At 45.2% G+C, this 22,201-nt stretch overlaps 1 long non-coding RNA gene across 1 annotated transcript in view; it reads left to right on the top strand.

Moving 5' to 3' along the window:
• LOC129382488 (uncharacterized) overlaps positions 1 to 22,201 on the top strand; it is a 41,316-nt gene that overhangs the window by 15,564 nt on the left and 3,551 nt on the right. Inside the window, exons 2-3 of the long non-coding RNA XR_008610575.2 lie at positions 20,269 to 20,339; positions 20,461 to 20,532. This is a non-coding gene — a long non-coding RNA (uncharacterized lncRNA). The remainder of the gene's footprint in view (positions 1 to 20,268; positions 20,340 to 20,460; positions 20,533 to 22,201) is intronic.

Below are 22,201 nucleotides of genomic sequence, written 5' to 3' on the forward strand. Positions count from 1 at the left end.
ATAAAAGGGAGAGCCCCTGTGACACATTATGAACTTATTTATCTTCCACATGTATCACCCAAAGTACACCGATGGCACTGGAAGCGCCAGTCACCAGGCTGGCCAACTACCACAGCCTGGTTTACTTATTTGCGGCTTAGTGGCTATTCTGTTGGGCTGTTAAGCACGAGGTCGCGGGGTCGAATTCCGGCCACAGCGGCCGCATTTAGATGGGGGCGAAATACGAAACATCTGCGTACTTAGATTTAGGTGCACGTTAATGAACCCCAGGTAATCCAAATCCCCCACTACGGCGTGCCTCATAATCAGATAGTGGTTCTGGCACGTAAACAACCATAATTCAATTCTGGTTATATGAATGAAACTGGAAACACTGGCAGCTATTGTATTGCCGGCTCCTCAACAATGAGGGGAACCTTGCACATTGAACAATGAATCACTTATATGTAGAGGAAACAAAAACAGGATTAGAACGACACATTTTGAATAGTTTTTGCAATTAGACAAAAGTCAGTCAACCGTGTCAGTAGAATAAGACTAATAAATCTATAGAAAGAAACACAAGGACATGGTAAATGTTATTGCGTAGATACAATCTCAATTTCGTCAATGAAGATTATTAAGTCTATGTTCACAAAGTAGTCATTCCGATTGAACGGATCATAAAGAAAGTAGAAAATAAATTGCCACATATAGAACGTATGGTAGAGAACGAGGTCGGAGGTTGACAAAAATATTCACCGATCAAGAAACGCTGTTAATTGTGCTGTAATTTCTCCTTTATTTGTTACTGGCAACTTTGACTAGTTGTTTCATAGCGCACCGGCTGCGCTACTAAATTTGTGTAAGACAGAATTTAGGCTTTATGCGAGCATATGCGGCCTGTAAAAACAAGATCAAAGCCAGGCTACTCCTCTGAGTTCCCAATCACTGTCTTAGGGTGAAATCTTGGGAGACTCACAGAAATTGGACCTGCCTTGTAATGTCTAGAGCGGATATAATTATTCGTCAATGAATGTCTTCATTTATTATGGTTTAAAAATTTTAGCAACAAGCAAAATGTGTTGCCGGCTTCTCCCCGACACCACAAACTGTTAAATGAGTGAAGGACTATGATTGCTGAAGCGATACGGTTTAGCTATTTAGCAGTTCGCCGCCAAACGCTGGGCAGTTGGTTGCCATTATACAATGGGTGGTCTGTTAGAATGACAGAACGGGAGCCGAGGGGAGCCGAGCGCTCCTGAGAAGGGCAGATAGTTAGGTGGTCGGATGAGACAACAAAATTTACAGCCATAGGACTTCGTCGGCTGTTGCAAGGCAGGCATAATTGAAGGCCTCTGGTCTTCATATTGCAGTGCGCGTAGAATTTGATGATGGCGACGAGGATGCTAATAATTGTAATAACGATGAGAGTGATGACGACGATGATGACGCTGATGATGATGATGATGTGGAGGATGAGGAGGAGGAGGAGGATTGTCACAAGACGGCTTGAATGCTGGTGCATGCGACCTTTACAGCACCACCGTAGTGCTATCAAGCCAACATTCGAAGATGTTGATGGTAGTTCTGCGCCTTGAAGATGTCATACTTGGTCCTCTTCGGGACTCCTATTTCTTGCAAAACAATAAATGTTAAGAATATGGAGATGTAAAAGCCGAATATGTCTTTAGCAGGGCAGTCTCAGTCAATGAATCCTCTCTAGAACAGAGGCTCGCAAAACTATAAGGGGGCTGTTAAGTTGTTGCGCAACGTAAGAAGCGTAAGAAAGTTCTTTTTTTTTATTGAAACGAATATTAGGAGAGGTTGGCGCCTTTATGGTGGCAACGGCTACTCCTTGTCACTTGGCAAAAAAACCAAATTTGCGTAAAAAGGCAGAATAGCGACACAAAATATGGCACTCAGTAGAACATTGGATGAATAAAAAATATACAGTTCAACAGTACATGAGTGGCAAAGTTCTGTGCTTTAGGTCAGTATACATACGCTTGTATAAAGTCAGATGTTTTGAACAGCCAAAACACACAACACATGTTATGCACTGCAAGTACAGAACAGAATTATACATATTGCGTAAAAGTTGCGATCACCACATAAACCAATTATAAACCACGAACAACGTTTGTGTTACTCATTTAGCGTATTCGGATCATCTGATACCTAATATTTTCCCCAAATGTTGGTGTCCTCGAAAAACTTTTTCAGAGCAAGAAACGCTCTTTTTTGAAGGCCCACAGTTGGCCATGGGCCAAGTATCTTTTTTAGAGTAAATGGTCTTCTGTCTAATATAAACAAATTAGCTTGCAGTACCGTCCTTTGAAGTCGAGGTTTTGACGGAAGCCCGTCTGGTCGGGAGGCATCATGAAGAAGGGTAAAAAGAAGGACACCGACCACTGAATGAATACAAGAAAAGACGTTTCGGCTCCCCTGACGGGAGCCTTGTTCACAATGAACAAGGCTCCCGTCAGGGGAGCCTTGTTGAACAAGGCAATGAACAATGAGCCTTGTTCATTGTGAACAAGGCTCCCGTCAGGGGAGCCGAAAACGTCTTTTCTTGTATTCATTCAGTGGTCGGTGTCCTTCTTTTTACCCTTCTTCAGTACCGTCCTTTGTGTATCGTATTTCGTGCACTCGAGAAGAAGATGATGCACATCTTCGTCTGGATGGCCACAAGAACACTGCGGACTAGAGACACGTTTTATCCTGTACAAGAAGTGTTTCGTAAATGCAGTACCAAGACGCAGGCGGTGTACCAATGTTTCAAATTTTCTGTTGTCTCTTAGATTTTCCGGCATTGATAAGCTTATACATGGGTCTATAAAGTATAACTCCGAGTTTTTAGTTTGCTGATCAAACTATGTAGTTTTGCTGAGGCGACAAGAAAGCTGTCTCAGGAGCATACGGACTTCACTACGCAATAGGGGAAGATTGGTTGTGTCCACGTTATTGTGCGCCTGATTCGCAGCTGCATCCACTGAAATATTACCAGGAATACTGCAGTGCCCAGGTATCCACTGGAATGCAATTACGTGGCCCATTGCGCTTGCTTTTGTAAGTTCTTTGAGTGCCTCCTACAATAGCAAAGTGTTCAAAGAATTTTTCTTATTGCTCTGTAGTAATGTGAGAGCGGTTTGCGAATCGCTAAAGATAACCCATTTTCGCGAATGTTTTTCTGATGTTATGAAACGCAAAGCACACAGGATTGCAAACAGTTCTGTCACGGTGGAAGATGTCTCTCGGGATAATTTGAATGTTTGCTCTAGCGCTAAATGTGGAATGACGAATGCTGAAGTCGAGGAATTTTTATGACAAGAACCATCTGTATGAACGTGTATGTACTGAGGATACAAGGAGTAAATTGGGAAGAGTGCCAGTTCTTGTGCGGCTACTATGAACACGTCTCAGATATAATCCCGTCAACCGATATTTCTATTTTAGGACATGTTAACATCCAGGGAGGGTAACAAACATGCACTTTGCATAATTCAAATCTTGGTAATAATGCTTTATGTTCTCGAACAACATTGTGAATTTTGCTTTTGTTCCTTTCGGTAAGCACGAGGTTTAATGGATGCTTCTCGTGTTGGGTTAAGATGCGATAAATATGTTGGCATGTTTCAACCATTCGTATGACTGGAAATGGTGGGTGACGAGCTTCAGCAATTACTAAAGAACTCGAGGTAGCCTGCGGAACCCCAAGACACACTCGCAGCCCTCTTGCCAGTAAAGGTTGAAGACGTTCCTCAGTAGTTTGCGATAAACTGCGATAAGAAAGTACTTAGACCACTAATAGCGCATTTCATGGGTCGCTGTGCAGCAACCCCATGCCGTTAGCGGGTGAGAAAAGTTTACAATGAGATGGTTGAATGCTTTAACGTGCCTATTGCAAACATATCTCATTCGCAATATTGATGTATCTCCTCTCCGGGGTGCAACTTGGCGTACTGCAAAAACACGAACTCCTTCGTATGGTCGGTCTGTGTGTGTTGCGGAGTAAGAATAACAACAACAATAATAAAGAACACCGTCCGTCTCCGATCCAAGTAGCTTTTACGCTCAATAGCACGCTTTCAGGATATTGCCTCACAGTCTGTTTACGCCACGAAAGTGGGCACCCAAGCGACAGGGGCTCTGAATCGCGAAGCGCGAAAAATGCGATGGAAATTGTCGCGACAAACCGGGGTGAAAACAGTTCAAGTTGAAGCGGAGCGGACGATGACGCAGGATATTAAACGCCATTGTGATCCCCTCCACTTGCTATTTCAGAGCTCATATCTGCATGCCTTTGAACCCGTAACTTTTGTTCGCGAAAATAGATGAGCCAGCTGAGCACGGTCCGTTTCGGCAGCAGGCCGTCTCGTGAACATTAAATTCGGGGATGCGGCATTTATTTCACAATAGGTGCCTTGCATTTCTTAGCCAGCAATAATATACTTGGACTTTTGTTGCCAACGCCGAGCAAATTAAAATTTTACTCTGCCAATAGTTTTCTGATCCAGTTGTTACACACTGATGAGTCGCCAAACGAGGATTTTCGGTCTTACAATGCCACAATGGAGAGGTTGCCTCATTCACATGGCCCGTGAACAACAACAGCAGCAACAACAACAACAACAACGACGACGACGACGACGACGACGACGACGACGAAGACGACGAAAGTGCAGTTTCTTTTGTCCAATGTTTCGAACTTAGTGCGCACGTGACAGACCCTGCCATTGCGCTGTGTACTGTAGACCCCGGAAAACTTTTGTTGTTTTGAGCCCACAGACGTTAATATATATATTGGAGAGTAATTGGAAGACGACGAAGTGTCTTCTTGACAGAACGCTTGTTTCTGTGCTCTCTGCATTTTTGGTGAACTCTTTGCCTTTCGGGGTGCCTTACCTCCCCGTCTTGCGACCATGGACGCGGAGCATGCCACAGGCCCTCCTGGCCAGAAGTCATCACGGCTGTCAACCGCAAGGAAGCGAGTTGGCTCCCCCAGCGACACCGAGGACACCGAGCTGTACTCTATGTCGGAAGACGACTCATCCGACGACGGCTTCATACCCGTCCGGAGTAAGAGGGCGAAGAGAAAGATCGCCAACACAGCGCCGTCACCTCCTGCGAGCACTACGACTATGAAGTCAAGGCCTGCGCGCTGGCCACACGTCATCATCTTTATGCCGGAAGAACCGTCAAGCAACCTACGGTTGCTGAACAGGCAAGCCCTATCCATTTTTCTGGAACGTGCGGTGCCGGATCAAATTAAAGACATCAGAATAAACCCACGCAAGAATATACTCGCCATAGACGTGTACAACGCGAGTGCGCTTGGAACACTTCAAGAAATCACGGAGCTTGGCGGAATCAAAATGCGCCCCTTCATCCCGATCGACGACACATCGATAGCCGGTGTAATTTACGACATTGACATTGCCATTCCCAATGAAGATTTACCTAGCCTCATCAAGCCGGCAAACGAGGGCACGATCATTACGCAAGTGCGCCGTCTTGGGAATACGCGCTGCGTAAAAGTAATCTTCAAGGGGGATTGCATACCCTCCCACGTTAAAGTCGGACATTTTCGACATCCAGTTCGACCATTCATCCAGAAGCCGCTTCAATGCCATCAGTGCTTCAGGCTAGGACACGTAAAGGGCGTGTGTCCGAACTCGCTTCTGTGTCCCCGTTGCGCTGAACCTCATGCAGAAGTGACCTGCGGTGCCACAGTTCTGAAGTGCGCCAACTGTAGCGGCCCTCACGCAGCCTCGTCGAAAGACTGCCCCCGCATCAAGAGGGAGCGCGCGGTTCTGAAGCAAATGGCCAGAGACAATTCGGCCCACAGGGAGGCAGCCGAAGTAGTCCGGCGTCGGCGTCGACGTCGGCACCGTCGTAAGTCTTCAAAGAAGGCGCATGAGCGAAGCGATAGTACCCGCTCCACTACGGTACCACTTAGTCGCGACGCGATAGGGCCCACCACTTCCACGAGGGCATCAGATAAGACTCTTTCTTTAGAGGAATGGCCTACGCTACCGAGCCGCTCCCTTGCTAAGGAACCTCAGAAGGTCACGGCGCCACCGGAGCCTTCTCCGGCCATTGATGATTCACCTAAAACAGATCAAGTCATCTCGGTGCTACGTTCCCTCATGGAGGCCATCCGAACGATTTTAGTTGAGATGGGGACACCGTCTGCTCGAAGCGCACTTAAAGTGCTGGACGCCTTAAGCCCAGTGCTTGAATCCCTCAACTAGAAAGATGGCTACCCATACCCCATCCTTCCGAAAAGAAGTCAAGGCAGCGTCCGTCATGCAGTGGAACGCCAGAGGGCTAAAATCACGAATTTCAGATTTCCGTCAGTATGTGTACACCAATGTGTTTCCACTCATCGTCATTTGTGAGCCCAACTTGTCGAAACCAATCAGACTGTCAGGGTACGAATGTTTCATGTCATCAACAAATAGTGCATGCAGCAAAATCATCATTTTTGTTCGTCGGGAACTCACCTATGTTTTGCAACCGATTGCGCCCCACGACGACAATCAGTATATATGCGTCACAGTTAAAAAGAACAAACTCTTGTTTACTCTCATAGGCGTGTATATATCGCCTTCCAACAATTTCGACACTAAAAGATTAGCGGATATCTTGAGTGTTTGCCCCGCTCCATGGGTCATCATAGGAGATTTCAATGCACACCATCCAGCATGGGGAAGTACAAAGACAAATGCAAGAGGACGAAGATTATCAAGCATCGCCTACAACTATGGCCTTACTCTCTTGAACGATGGTAGCCCCACCTTTCTTCGAGGCGTGACATACGGCAGCTGCCTCGACCTTGCTTTTGTCTCCAACTCTCTCGCCAGATATGTGAAGTGGTTTCCAGATATTGAGACCCATGGGAGTGATCACATTCCCACCTATCTGAACATCAAAGGCTTGATGTCTAGATCTGGCCCACGGAATACCATTCGGACGATTCAATGGGCCAACTTCAAATCTGATATGGAAGATGCCTGCAACGAGGGCCTGCCCTCTGGGTTAGAACAAACAATTAAAAATACGATGCGGAACGCCACTCGCATACTGACGATCTCTCACACGCGAAACGACTTCGACATAGAATTAGAGCGACTTCGCGCACTTCGTCGCCGGGCGGAACGTCGATATCGGCGTACAAGATCAATCCATGACCTTAGGGCAGCCAGGAGGATACAAAAGAAGATTCAGCGTCGAATGAATAGATTAGCGTCGGAACGTTGGGCAACGTTTTGCCAAACACTCGACCCCCGCAAGCCGCTGTCTCACATTTGGAAAACGGTGCAAGGTCTGCGTTGCCTTCCGGAACAGCGTTTTCCATTCAAGGCACTCGCGCTTTTCCAAGGGCGGCAAGACATCGATGTCGCAGAAGACTTTTGTGTGCGAATGGCAGACCAAGCGACACGCCCAGATCCTCCAGCCCGAGATGATGTCCCCCATTCCCGAGATTGCCGCATGGACCTTCCTTTTACAATGGAGGAGCTCGAGGCGGCACTAGCTCTCTGCAGGCGCTCATCATCTCCGGGTCCAGATGGTATATCATACCGAGCCTTGTGCTATCTCGGAGAATCCGCACGGACAGCACTATTGAGTCTCTACAACACCTCATGGCAGGAGGGAAATGTTCCTGACGAATGGAAAGTGAGCCGCCTGGTGCCAATATTGAAGCAGGGCAAATCCCCACTAGAGCTCAGCTCTTACCGCCCGATAGCGTTGGCCAGCTGTGTAGGAAAGATAATGGAACGGATGATCCTTGGCCGCCTGGAATGGTACCTTGAACACTACAAGATTTATCCGAGTTCCATGGCTGGTTTCCGACGTGACCGCTCTTCCATCGACAATGTAGTTGATCTCGTTTCATATGTCCAGCACGAAAGGTCCCGTAAACGTTTATCTGCAGCTTTATTCTTAGATGTGAAAGGGGCATACGATAACGTATTGCATGAGGCTATTCTCGACGCTCTTGTGACGGTTGGCCTAGGTGGCCGAGTATTTTTATGGATTGCAAGTTACCTATCTGCAAGATCATTCTATGTATTAACTGACGATGGCCCAACTACGCGACACTATACCAGCAAGGGCGTTCCTCAAGGCGGTGCTCTCAGCCCGACGCTATTCAACCTCGCTCTTATTGGGCTTGCTGAACACTTGCCAACTACCACCAAAATTTCAGTATACGCAGACGACATCTGTCTCTGGACTTCGGCAGTCACACGTCCTCAGATACGTGCACGGCTTCAGAGAGCGGCTACTTTGACAGCGAGCTACTTGTGTGAACAAGGTCTCAGCATATCGCCAGAAAAATGCGCCCTAGTGGCGTTTACTCGCAAACCAATGACGCCTTATGTCATCTCAATCAACGGGCGGACCATTTCCTATGTCAGAACCTACAGATTTCTAGGCGTAATTATCGACCGAGACCTCTGTTGGAGCCCGCACGTGGCTTACATGAAACGACGCCTAACAGCAACCTCCCAGTTGTTTAAATACCTGACAGGAAAGACGTGGGGGATGTCAGTAGACGCAATGCTGAGACTCTACAGAGCTCTCTTTCTCGGTTTTTTAAGATACAGTCTACCTGTACTGAACAACACCTGCAAGACAAATATTCGTGTTCTGCAAGCAGCGCAAGCTCAAGCACTCAGAGTTTGTCTTGGTTTGCCGAGATGCACGTCAACTGAGGCAACTATTGCGATTGCTCGGGACCATCCAATGCAGACTCACATCACGGTGGAAACCCTGAGAACGCATATCAGACATTTGGCACGGGCCCCCTATCACCACCTTGCAACACTACCTTCAGACAGGCACCAAGCATCATTTTCAAAAACTATTGTCAAGTACAACGACAAACTTCCCTCGGGCTTCACCGCTGCATCTAAACCATCGATGCCCCCTTGGTGCCTTGTCAGCCCCACAGTCCATCTCAACGTGCCAGGAATCGGGAAAAAGTCTGAGCTGTCGTCGCCTGTGCTGAAACAACTGTCTCTGCTTCTTCTGCACGAGAGGTACGCAGACAGTGCACATATTTATACTGACGGTTCCACAAACATCCGGTGTCCGTCCGGTGCTGCAGTCGTCCCAGAAAGAGGTATTACCATCAGCTTTAGGACTGACCACCCAACGACATCTACATCTACGGAACTAGCTGCTCTTCGAGCTGCACTTTGTTTTGTCAATCGGGAACCACCTCGACAATGGTCAATTTTCAGCGACTCAAAGGCAGCCCTACAATCTGTACTATCAGCTCTGCGTCGCGGGCCATCTGAACAGCTCGTATTCGATATTAGATGCCTACTTCATACATCACATGAGAAAGGACATCACGTGACGTTTCAGTGGCTGCCAAGTCACTGCGGCGTCATCGGAAATGAAGACGCCGATAAAGCCGCTCGGACAGCTCTTGAAGACACACAGGAAGAGGCCATACCACTTTCACGTTCTGACGCAGCCAGCAGACTTCAAGTGCTTGCACAGGAGATCACGCTCTCTCTATGGTGCACACCAAGCAGCCAGACCAACCGCAGCGATCATCAACACGACCTGCCCTCCTTGATGCATCTCTGTATGCCAACCGGACTCCGCCGAAGTGAGGCCACCCTGCTTTATCGCTTATGGCTAGGGGTGGCCTTCACGAAATCTTACTCGTTTCGCATTGGAATGGCCGACAACGCTCTCTGCAATGCCTGTCTTTGCGAGGAGACGCTGGAACACATTCTGTGCGACTGTCCTGAATATAATGTTCAGAGACAGTCCATGGCGTCCGTTCTAGCGCACCTTGACAGTAGACCATTGTCAGTTGCAACCATTTTCACATATCGCCTACTGAAGACATCGCAGCTGAAGGCGACGAAGGGACTACTTCGGTTTATGAAGGATACGGGCTTGGACAAGCGACTGTGACAGTGATGTCACGTACCACACAAGAGTGACAGACTGTAACCAACGATGTGTGTGCCGTGTTATGTGCCCTCTATCTCTTCTCCCCATCTTTCATCCCCCCCATCCCCCTCCCATGTGTAGGGTAGCAAACCGGTTAGGCAAAACTGGTTAACCTCCCTGCCTTCCTTCTCCACTTTTTCCTTCCTTCCTTGGAGAGTAATTCATATACTGTAGCACCGAGGAAATTCACACAACGACGACGTCCCAAACGAGAGCCATATCTACAAAGTAGGTCCCGCCGTTCTCGTCTTAAGAACGCGTTTACGCATCCAGACAAAACCTTCTGAAGCCATGGAATTAGTTTTATTTGCATCACAGTGTAAAGTGCTTGAACAACGCGTGAAGCTTATGCGGCGTGTAATTGCTTTCGCATACTTAATGAAGGGACTCGGATGGAGTCATATAAGCTTTGGACAGCCTTTGCGTCAACATGGTTATTTCACAAGTATACGTTGCTGGGCTAGTCGGTTCATATTGCTTAGTAGACCATAACTATTTGTGATTACTTAGCACAAACAAGGAATGACGGAAGTGGACAAAGGAAATTATTATTTCAGTTTGTGTGTTGATTTCAAGAAGACGTAGAAATATTAGCGATTCACTCCCGGTCGGCATGAAGGGGGAAATAATATATATATATATATATATATATATATATATATATATATATATATATATCGAAGGCGTATTTGTTAGCTGCATGACATATTTTAAAGATTGCCTATGACAGCACAAATTCTACCCTTGACTATTACTCAATGAGATGGCCATTACTTCTACGAGAAATCAAAGTGTTCAATTTATTAATTATCGTAATTACGCTGATTGACTTTTAATTACATTACGCCACATATTTTAATCTGTGAACTATAGAAGCTGAGTTCGCACGGCGTATCCACTTGGAAAGAATTCTCTGGACAGCACCAGATATTGATTGTGAAAGTGTCCGTCGAAATGCTTTGGTGTTCCAGTTACTTTTGTGCTTCAATGCAATAAACAGCGTTTTTTTAAAAAAAGACGCAAGTGGGCCAAAAGCAATTATACAATGGCGCAAAGGTATATGTATACATATATATATATGTATATAAGCTTTTACTGGTGTCCCTAATTTATTAACTACATCCCGTACACGGTCGCCCACTTATAGTAACGCCGTTCGTAGCATTTACCGGTTATAACGATAGCAGACTGGACAGATTTTCGAACAAATACTGGGTACCCCTTTGCAGTAAGCTCATGGTTAATACAGCAGCATTTCATTTCCTAGCGTGTTTCTTATGAATTTAAAAAAAATATATGCCACAATATTCTTGACGCATACGGTGTCGTTCATACCGCAATAGACGATTAGAGCCTCGGAAAAACTGTGATTATGAGAAACTTACCAAGAGCATGCTCTTTTTTATATTCGTTTCTTTTGACTAAAATTGTTTAACCACTTCAATGACTGTACTTGTTTATTTACTGTATTAATAACTGTGTCACTGCTGGTATGTTATTGTAAAATTGTGCCTTCATATTAATATTTTTTAGCTGTTTAGTAGGTTTACATTTCATCTAACCTTTTATGGAGGTCCTCCTCCTTCATATTATAGGATAATTTCCTTCTTCCTACGTAACAATACCATACGCACATTTGTACATGCATCTTACCACCATAAATTACGAACTTCAAACTTCAAAAGACACCCTTCAAATGAATGCTTACGCAGTCAATACAAATGAGACATTTGTTCCGGACCCCAAAATGAGGAATTGTATTGAGCTTACTTGCAGATTATTATTTTTTCAACATTTATCACATCGCCTCACGATGGGGCAAATGATGCAGGTAAACCACTCAGCTAGCATTTAACGGCGTTTGAACCTTTCACATCTATGAGAAACGTACTTGAAGGCTGGGATACGGCCACGCGTTATGTATGGCTTTCCTCCTTCATTAAGGAACCACATTTAATGAAGTCCATCGCGTTTCAAACTGATACTTTGAGATAAGGATCCTTACTTTCCCCGACAAGGGAAGGAGTGGATGATTATGTTACAATTGACAGCGGTCGTAGTAAGGCCGCTCGTCTTGCCCCGTGGAATGCAGGTACTACGGCAACGCTTTCGTTGCATAGCTCATAGTTTTAGGATCAGGCCATGGGCCGACAACAGTGCCTTCCGACAGTGGTTGTACGTCGACATTCGCTATACAAAGCTTTCCAGCCTCCGTATGAGAAATACATTTGTGAAGGCTACTGCAAGTCACAAACAACTTATAAAAAGTACGTCACGCCGTGGTATGCCGTTAATAAGGCGGTGCTTCTGGTGGGGATTCAGGAAACAGATACGCTGGTTTGTAAAGTCTGCCAAATTCTTTGGGACCGCAAGTTCGAGTACAGGACCATTGCGCTCTTTCTTTGTAGATGCTCTCGATTCAATGCACCAACAAAAGCGTTATGTGGCGCGCTCGATCAACTTTACAACCATCCCCTTACGGAAAAATGTATCCTTAAGCCTTGGTTCTAGTCAACGCCAGCAGAAGTTCTGTCAAAAACACTTTTGTGCTTTTGTGGAGCGCCTTCACCGGGCTTTACAAATGAACTGTCCATATCATCGTTTACTTTCTCCTCATGTTTTCTACTATTTTCTCAGTTTACAAAGCAATACCTTTAAAGCACTTAAGCATGCTTTATAACTGTCTCGGAGACTTGACGTACTTTGCACTCAGTAACCCGCGCTGAGGTATCGCACTCTTGCGCAAAGAGAACGAGAGAAAGAGAGAGAAAGAAATGACATAGGAAAGGCAGGGTACTGTAGTAATTTCTGCAGCGAATCCGACAAAGGCATTTTCTAACAATCTCAGCCGGTGTGCATACTCGACAGACGCCCTTTGAAAAAGGTGAAAAATTTCGGTAATTAAACCTGCATGGTTTATTTAAAGCAATCCTAACGCCTTGAGGCAAGCAGGTTTGCTTTCGAACTGCCCGCTTCTAACATCGCGCACTACATTAAACCTTCAATTCATAGGTTGTTGCGAACATGCCGTCGAGGCCGTGAGTGGCGCTTGGCTAAAGCCTGCAGGGCTAGATTCTAGATAGATGTAAGTACTTAAATACCGTAGAAAGCAAACGGAGGAACAGCCAGTCCCCTGTCTCGATAGGTGATGTTTAAGACATGACGTTTGTGACTTATTCCCGGGTCTGCAGTCGCTTTCGGCACATGCAGCCGGCAAACACATGGCCTTCTAGGTTAGTTTCTGTTACTACGGAGTAGCAGATGCTGGAGCATGGATTTGGACGCTACCTATTCTTAGAACCTTGGGCATTTGGCTACCAATGGAGACATGTTCTTTCCAACGAGCTATGAAAAGAAGAATGATAGGTGTAACGTTAAGGGATAAGAAAAGAGCAGATTGGGTGAGGGAACAAACGCGAGTTAATGACATCTTAGTTGAAATCAAGAAACATAAATGGGCATGGGCAGGACATGTAATGAGGAGGGAAGAGAACCGATGGTCATTAAGGGTTACGAACTGGATTCCAAGGGAAGGGAAGCGTAGCAGGGGGCGGCAGAAAGTTAGGTGTGCGGATGAGATTAAGAAGTTTGCAGGGACAACATGGCCACAATTAGTACATGACCGGGGTAGTTGGAGAAGTATGGGAGAGGCCTTTGCCCTGCAGTGGGCGTAACCAGGCTGATAATGTTAATGATGATGATGATCATGGAGACATGTTGCACGTTCTCCGGCTTACATTTACATTGATGCGAAAGCGCCATACTGTTAATTGAGCGCAAAATCCATCCCCTCTAGTAGTCAATCGGCACCTAAATTGCCATCGGCTGCGACACCACGTCCTCAGTGCGCCTCGACGAGAAGAGTGGATGAAATGGAACACCTGCTGCTAGCGTAGCACTGGCAACTTTATTTTCTTTCTGTCACCTTGATAGAAGGTATGTCGTCACCTCAATAATTTATCATTTCGCAGGCACTGACTTCAGAGAGGCACACCACTGTGATTGACCACACTCTACAACGGCAAGTTTACTGGCGTTCTGATGATGACAGCACATGTCGCCGTGTCCTTAGCAAAGCTTTACAGAAAGACATTCACAGCGTTTCCGCTTGGCGTGACCAAAGGCAAATGACAATCAACGCTTCTATTAAAAGAAACAAAGACGATTACTTGCAAAAGCCTGTTGTTGATACACAGGACTCTCTAGCTGGTACCAGTTTTGTTTCAGAGTTAAATCGTAGCTTTAAACATGAAGTTTGCTTCTAGGTGCTCAAGAAATGCCGCATGCATTCCACTGACGTACGAGGTATGCATATATTATTCGAAAACTTTATTAACATGTACGCCTAGCCGACAAGAGGACAAATTACTTGTTTTCCCCCCTAATTTAGGTTCCATACACCCACGACTGGATGGATCTTTGAAAAGCTATAGCTAGGCGGCTCCTATCTAAATGCATGGGAAATGAGAAATGGCTTTTGCAGCGACGCTGTATATGGCTAGAGCTCCATGCATTTTTGTTCTCCGTGAACAAAAAGTTTCATCATCAATGCCTCATAGCCCCGTAAGCATTCATGCTCCCGTAAGCAAGCAAAAAATGTCATGACACATAGCCCAGTAAAACAGGCAACAAGCACTCAGCAAAGTGAAGCGAAAGTGCTTAAATTCTTTGTAATCACGCATACAACATACAGAACAGCATGTCGAAAGCTGTCATCATCAATGGCTCATACCCCTGTGCGCAATGACTCATATCCCCTTGAGCAAGCAAAATATTGGCTGCGGCTTAGCTCAGCAAGCTCCGGATATGCAAAGCGAAAGCTTGGTTTAGCCTGGTTAAGGCTTGGTTTCACTTCGTTAACCTTTTATTTAGCTGTAATTATTGTACTTAGGTATACAATCATCGTTAAGCCAGGTGTGACGGTTGGGCCTAGGTCGGTAGCTAGAAATGACTGTGATTAGGCTTAGGTAGACAAGCATCGTTCGACGTTGCGGCACTTGTTGTACCACAGGGAAAGCGAAAGTGCTAGACGTGCAAAGAGACGCTGCGAACATGCGCAGCGTTGACGCACAAATGGACAGGGTGCGAATGCGGTCGCTACATTGATCTCGACTGTGCGACGCTTGTTGCATTCCGGACCCTCTCCAGTGAAGCAGCTCGGCGGGCGATATCCGCAGAAGGGAAGGGGGGGGGGGGGTAAGACACCGCTTGGCAAAGATGGCTCAAAGATTCGCGTTCTCGCGCAACGCTCGGAGAAGATGGCCCAGCCTCGCTCTCATGTCTGGCCAATCTCGCAGTGACTAGGCGAGCGCGGCGCTCCTCTTAGACAACTGCGCGGCGAGTCACGTGGTCAGGAGGCGACTCAGCTTCGGAGAGCGCATGCGCCTCCTGCGTGATGTGTTGCCAAGGTTACGTCGCAGCTGCGGTCAATTTTTTTTTTAAGGAAGAAGACAATTTATTCTCTTTTTCAATGTTATATATAGCATCCAAACATACATCGCCACGTCAGGAGGGAGGCCAAAGGCAGTATATGCCTGACGAGGCCTATCCTCCTCGTGGTGACAAACAGTGCATTTGAGACAACAAGCTTTCTTCTAACATAACATTAAATCGCACAAAAAAGAACATCCATAATTCTGTACAGTATATAAATGTTTCGAGATAGTACTTTTTGAAATTTCAGCTGTGAACAGAAACAGGAAAGAGACCACACAAAAATCAACAAATAAGTAAACCACCGTTATCTAGCAATGTTCTAAATAATCTGCCACGTTAAGACTACAGTGGGTATAAGTTGTGTGTTATGACCTAAGTAACAGATCCATAACTCTTTTTTGTAAGGTATTTTACTTGGGAACTCGTGTATTAGCGTTTCGATATCTTTGTTGTCATTCAAGAAAGTATGTTCAAAGGTCGGAAGCCCATAGTTAATTCTAACCTCAGGAGTTTTGCGAGAGACATATCGGAGTTCATAAACAGCATCAGGTCGTGCAGCTGAACAAAAGCTAAGGTTAGGTTTCCTGTGGATCAAGCAATGAGCCTCTATTGCCTGTCGAAGTGTTATTAACTTATATATGCTAAGAAGGCCCAGTGGTCGCCAGTATTCTCGTGTACTCTAAGTATAGGGAACATTAAGGAATGCTCTAATTGGCTTTTTTTAAAGATAAATAAGGAATTTAGGCTTGTAGACGTTGTTCCACCCCATACAAATAAGCAGTAGTGGAGAAGTGACTGGATAAGGGTAAAATATAGTTCGTTTTTTAGCCAGCTTGGTAGAAGATGCCTTAATTTATGCATTAGCCCGACTGAGCGTGATATCTTGGAACGCAAGTAATTAATATGCTCAGTGCAGGTTAACTGCTCACCGAAGACCACACCAAGAAAACGTATAGACCTCACACGTTCAATGTTTTCTCCTCTGAAACTGAGGACAGGTTCGAAGGTTAGGATTTTATTTTTAAGTTTAAACAATATAAATTTTTTTTCACATTTAGCTGAAGCTCATTGGCATGTATCCATAATGATAGTTCAGACAAATATTTGTTTGTATTTGCTAAAGTGTTCAAGAAGTCATTACCGGAGAGAAATATGTTAGTGTCATCTGCATACAGAACTATATCTACTGAACTAGGTACATTAGTAATATTATTAATGTAAAGTATATAGAAAACGTAAGGGCCCTAAAATCCCTGTGGAGCCCTGTGGAACATCTGTACATATTGGGCCAAAAGCAGATGGAACACCGTTTACAACTGTGCACTGTATTCTTGACGATAAATAGCTATTAATGAGTTCCAGAGCAATACCTGTTATTCCATAAAACGGTAATTTACGTAATAATATTTCATGTTTAATAGAATCGTACGCTACTTCGAAGTTTAGGAATAAACCAAGTGTAATAAATTTATTTTCAATATTACTAATAATCTTGCCTTTTATTTTGATAAGTGCCATTTCAGTGCATTTTCCTTTCTGGAAACCATACTGATCATTTATTATTGCTGATGTTTTAGTGAGGTAAGATGTTAATCGGCTCTTGATAACATTTTCTGCAATTTCGGAAAAAAACAGATAGAACTGAGATTGGGCGGTAATTATTAAGATCATCATGACTCCCGCCTTTGTGAATGACACACACCCTTGCCGTTTTTAACTTTTAATGAAGGTCAAGTTCGCGGCGATGGCGAAATTCGGCTCGGCAAGGTTAGTAAATCTTTCACTTTAAAATGCACTGACTCATACTCCCCTAACGTTCATAGCTACTCACTTTGCATGAATTAGCTGCGATGACATTACCTCTGTTGTCGTTGTCGGTGATTTCAACGTGGATGTGTCGGTAGCAAAAAGGGAGCGGTTTGCGCGTTCCGTGTTATAGGCATATCCCTTGCGATGTCACACGAATCCGACCCAACCAACCACCCAGCGGCATACGTGCATCGATTGGACATTATCAAAGAATGTGATTGCAGTTGCGAGTGAAATAATGACCACCGATCAAGACAGTAAATGTGTGTGCCTACCTTTCGACACGATGACCACGCAACACGGCAATAAATCAGTTCGTACCTTTGTTCAAAATTATGTGTCGCCTCCGTGTCACGTGCTTCGCTCATCAACCATTTTCGCAGAGTGGAATGGCTCATGATTTTTCTCAGCAACCACTGTAGTCTATTTGATTACGTTTGTCACCTTCAAAGGAGAAAATTGAGATCTTGTGACTGTAGGCAGTTTATTTTGATGCGAAAGTATCAAAAGTCCCATTGAGCGAAAAAGCCGGCGTTTGCGTCAGGACAAGCGAAAGACGGCACCGAAATTCCCACTGGATGCGACGCCACGTCACAAGCGCGCCTCGACGGAGCAGAGCTGGCGAAAGTGTACACCTGCTGCCTCGACAGCGCACCAGGTGTTGCATGAGGGGAGAGGGAATCGCCACGACGCCACGTCACCCTTGGTCCCACTCTCGGAAGCCTGTCTTATACGCGCAGTCCTTGCCAGCGTAAGCTCTCGCCTGCGTTCTAACTGCGCCCCAGAAATGTCAAATCAAAACGCGCAAAACGTCTCAATTCGCTCGCCTGCCCCCGAGGAGCTCATAACTCGAAGGACCAATCAGCAGCGTTCAAGTTGACATTAATGTTTGCTTATTCAGAATTCATAAGAAGTGGTTAGGTTAGCTCGGAATTTTTTTTTCCAATATTATACGAAGTATTTAGCAAAATCAACCCATATTCACAATTGCTGGCACAATTCGATGATAGCAAAAAGAAGGTTATATGGCCCCTGACTCTTTCCTTGGCATTACTGCCAGTCGCCTTCAAATGAATTTTTTTTTTCGGTGGACTTCCCGCAAAGCATGCCCGCAGTTTTGGTGGTTCTGGTCGCACAAGAACCACCAAAACGTGCCAAATAAATGCCTGCAGCCCTATTTGATGCAAGTACTGCACCAATGAGTTCGCGCAAGTTTGGTCTGACATCAAAAGGGCAAAGTTCTCCGGGAGATTAGGCCTTAGATTGGCCTCTGAAAGCATGTTTTGCCTAATTTCCTCAGTGACAGGACACATATGATGATTGAAATTGTTGCTTAAAAGCCAATTTCCTCGATTACGCTGATGATTCATGTCCTGTGAAAGATTCCTTTTGTTGCGAAATCCGTTTTTGTGATTTCCACATTTTCTATGAAGTTACTTAGAAACCTTTACCCACCCGGTTTCTTTTATGCGTTTTCAAACAAAGAGCTGCGTTTGGCAGCTTCGCATACATCAAAAAGAGGTTTCATCAGCTAAGCATTCCAAGCTGGCTTTATTACACTTTATCATGCTTCTTTTCAGTAGCGATGCAGCTTTTCTCGCAATATGTCCGCACATTATTTAATCAGGTCATTCATAGGTAAATCTCCCTGATTGGGTCCTTCTTTCTCCTATGCCGCGTCCGTCGGGGACGCGAATATTTGCATCGAGTTCTGAGCTTCAGTCGACGGCTGTCGATCGCCTCCGTATTCTTAGGGAGTGGGAGCTTTAAATGTACAATTTAATTTTAGTGGGGTGCACAGTGGGCTAACAAGTCACCTTTCAAGTTTTTACCTGGGAAGACAGCGAGCAGCACTGCAAACACTTTTTAAGCTAAAACCATATGCATGGAAGCACTGACGGAAAACAATAATCGTGCGAGCAGACAGCAAAAGCACAAACTGTTCTGCGCCGGTTCTCAACCACCTGCAACAGACAGACAGACAATGAACTTTTAATGAGGTCCTGAGGGACTAGCCGGTGGAGACCCGTTGGGGCCCCCGGCTCGCCGCTGGCTGCTTCCATGTCGGAATCGGGAGGCCAAGCCTCTCCGCTCTTTCACGGGCCCTCTGGACGGCCATGGACTGGAGCTTGAGTTGCGTACTAGATATGGCCTCGTCCCAGTCCCGTTCGCTGGTGAGGGACGTATCCCGTAACGCAGGACACTGCCAGAGCATATGAGGTAGAGTGCTAACCTCCCCACAATCCGGGCACTGTGGGTCAATTTCTGGATAAATCCTGCTTAAGAAACCTCGCGAGGGATATGACCTCGTCTGAAGCATCCTAAGCGTGATCGATTGTGATCTGCATAGATTTGGATGTGGAGGCGGGAAGCGCCTGCGTTCCTCTTTATAATGGGAGACGATCTCGTGAAAGGTTAATAAGGGGTCACTGTGGCCGAGCTCCTCCGGATCCAATGTAGCCCCATCGCCGTCGCGGCGCGTTAATTCTCGCGCACGGCGGTGAGCACTTTCATTGGGGTTCGGGCGGTCCGGCAGCACCTGCAACCTGTTTATTTTTTTTCTTTTTCTTCGAAAGCTCATTTTTTAATGTTTTATAGACTAGTTTCAGTACTCCGCCGCAACAATTGAAACTGTATTTCCCTTCGAGAGAACAGAACACTGAATGGCTACATTTACCGTAAGTCTGCTGAAGGTTAACGTTGAAAACTCGGCCTACACGGGCCTTTCTTTGTGTTGACTGCACCCAACTCTATCTTGTGCTATAGAAGAGTCAGTCGGCAAGATTATTAGCCCAGTTGGTTGCTACGCAAAACACAATTTTATCAAAAAAACGTCGAACTTTGGTGCTTTCTATAACGCGAGGTTGCGAGGGAGTACGTGATTAACTGCGCGTTTCCTAATGAGCGCGCGGGAAACGTTCTGTTCCCCGGTAACATCAGACCGCGTGCGGTCCTGACATTCTCGGCAGCTCATTCGGACGGAACTGAAGTTCATTAACGTGACGTCTATGCGCGCTGCGCACGACTCAATCACTTTAAATATAGTGTTCTCTATTACAGGCGTTGGAGTGGAACTACATGACCAAGAAAGTGGCGCGTGCCAGTGACGTTCAGAATAATCTGGTTGCATGGTAAGTGCTATCCACAGCAGCGGGCTCAAAATTCATAACCTTGATTGTATCCGCTAAATAATCTGTATAAGACGTACCGCTTTATGAAACTATTTACGACATATATTATTACATATTACAGTGCCCAAATCTGCTTTCGAGCTTGGGGAGAACAATAAATGCCGTTGGCAGTCCTCGAAACATACGAAGCTGCGTAAGTTTAATTTTGCCATTTGTTTGCTTTACTAAACCCACAATAAATGCCTTCTTCACGAATGAAGTGAACCTAACTTTATTCGCTGCATTTTGGTGAGATGACCTCATGCAAGGAGCGAGTATGAAAGCTGAATATTGGTTGTTATGTTACTGCATGGGTTCGAACCACTGTTTGAAATTAGCATATACAACAACAAGAAACTGCAATAAAAGCTGAACTAGGGTAAAGAAAGCTGAGTTTCAGCTAAGGTATGGTACATGAGGGAAGTGTTCTTATGCAGATGTACATAAACGCGTTTAATAGAATACTCGAAAAATTAAGCTTACTCTTCATGCCAACTTATGGGGACCTATGCCGTTAACAAAGGAATTGTTTGGTCGTGAAGGCTGCCTCAAACACAGAGCAAAATCACCACATTTTTATGGATATGTAGCAAGCTAAACTCATGGTAAGTGCATATTCATTATCTTGTCATTTGCCTGTAATCGCACGTAGGATATTCGGGTCACGTGTAACGATTCGTTGGCATTGAAAATGTTGGCAACTTGATATGTTTGAGAATGGCTATTCTTCTCCAGAATTTTTAACTTCATAAAGTTCAACTGGGAAAGTACCTAAGATGTGTAATTCATGTCAATAAAAAGATCAACGCAAAGAAGAAAAGGAAGCGGCTCGCATTTGCGAAACTTTACGTTCGTAAATCCTTTTTGTCAATGGTCGGCAGCCCTTGCTATTAATATGTCCAGCATCCGCATTGGGGGAAACGTGCACCGATGGGCTATTCTAACCCAAGAACTTCACGGAAATATGACCTCTATTTTCCTATTCCTTTGGAGAACGCGGCATAAAAGTATTTTCGAAGAAGAATAATGAATACTTCTGTGCAAGCCCACTCATCGTCCAAAAGATAAAAGAAATACTAACCGTAAGTCAATCTTGAAAATATAACTTCAAAATAAGTTAAATTGAAAATACGCTGTGGCGACGAACTATACCGCTGCCTAATGGCTGTATTTGTACGTGTTTCTTTTTTTGCATTTTTCCATTTTTGCTTTCTTGTTTTTGTTAATCGGGTGGGTGGTTGTCGCCATTTATGTGGGTGAAAGTGTTATTTTGGTTCTGTGAAACTTCGTTACACTACAATACTTCGAAAACATGCAGTGCGGTGCGCTGTGTAGAACAAAAATTCAAGGTTGGCCATTGATAAATTTCCGTCACAAAGTGGCTCGCACGAACGAAGGCTTCTTTTTTTTTATTTGAATGGCTTGCTCCAAGCGGCATTAAATCGAACGTCAATGGGATGGACGCTGCCACAGATGATCCATGTGCTCAGAAGCATGTTTGAAAGCTTATTTTAGGTCCGCCAATATGTGCACTGTGGTTATTCGGCAGGATCATGTCCAACCTCTCTAACCTGATAATCTGCAGCCTGTGGCATAGTCAGAGCAGAGGATATGAGCATTGACTGAAGTTCGAGTGGCTGGCTGCATGGAAATGGCATATCATATTCTGCCGTCTGAATGTTGAAAGGGCGCTATATGGAAAGATAAGTGATTTATCGAAAAAAAAAATGATTTAGAGAAGTGATCGGAGAAGTGATTTTTTTTTTTTTTGCAAAAGAGATACAGCGGTGGTCTGAAGAGACGGTATCAGGCGGGATTTGACC

This window comes from Dermacentor andersoni, chromosome 6 (genome assembly GCF_023375885.2).
Source record: "Dermacentor andersoni chromosome 6, qqDerAnde1_hic_scaffold, whole genome shotgun sequence".
Lineage (NCBI taxonomy): Eukaryota > Metazoa > Arthropoda > Arachnida > Ixodida > Ixodidae > Dermacentor > Dermacentor andersoni.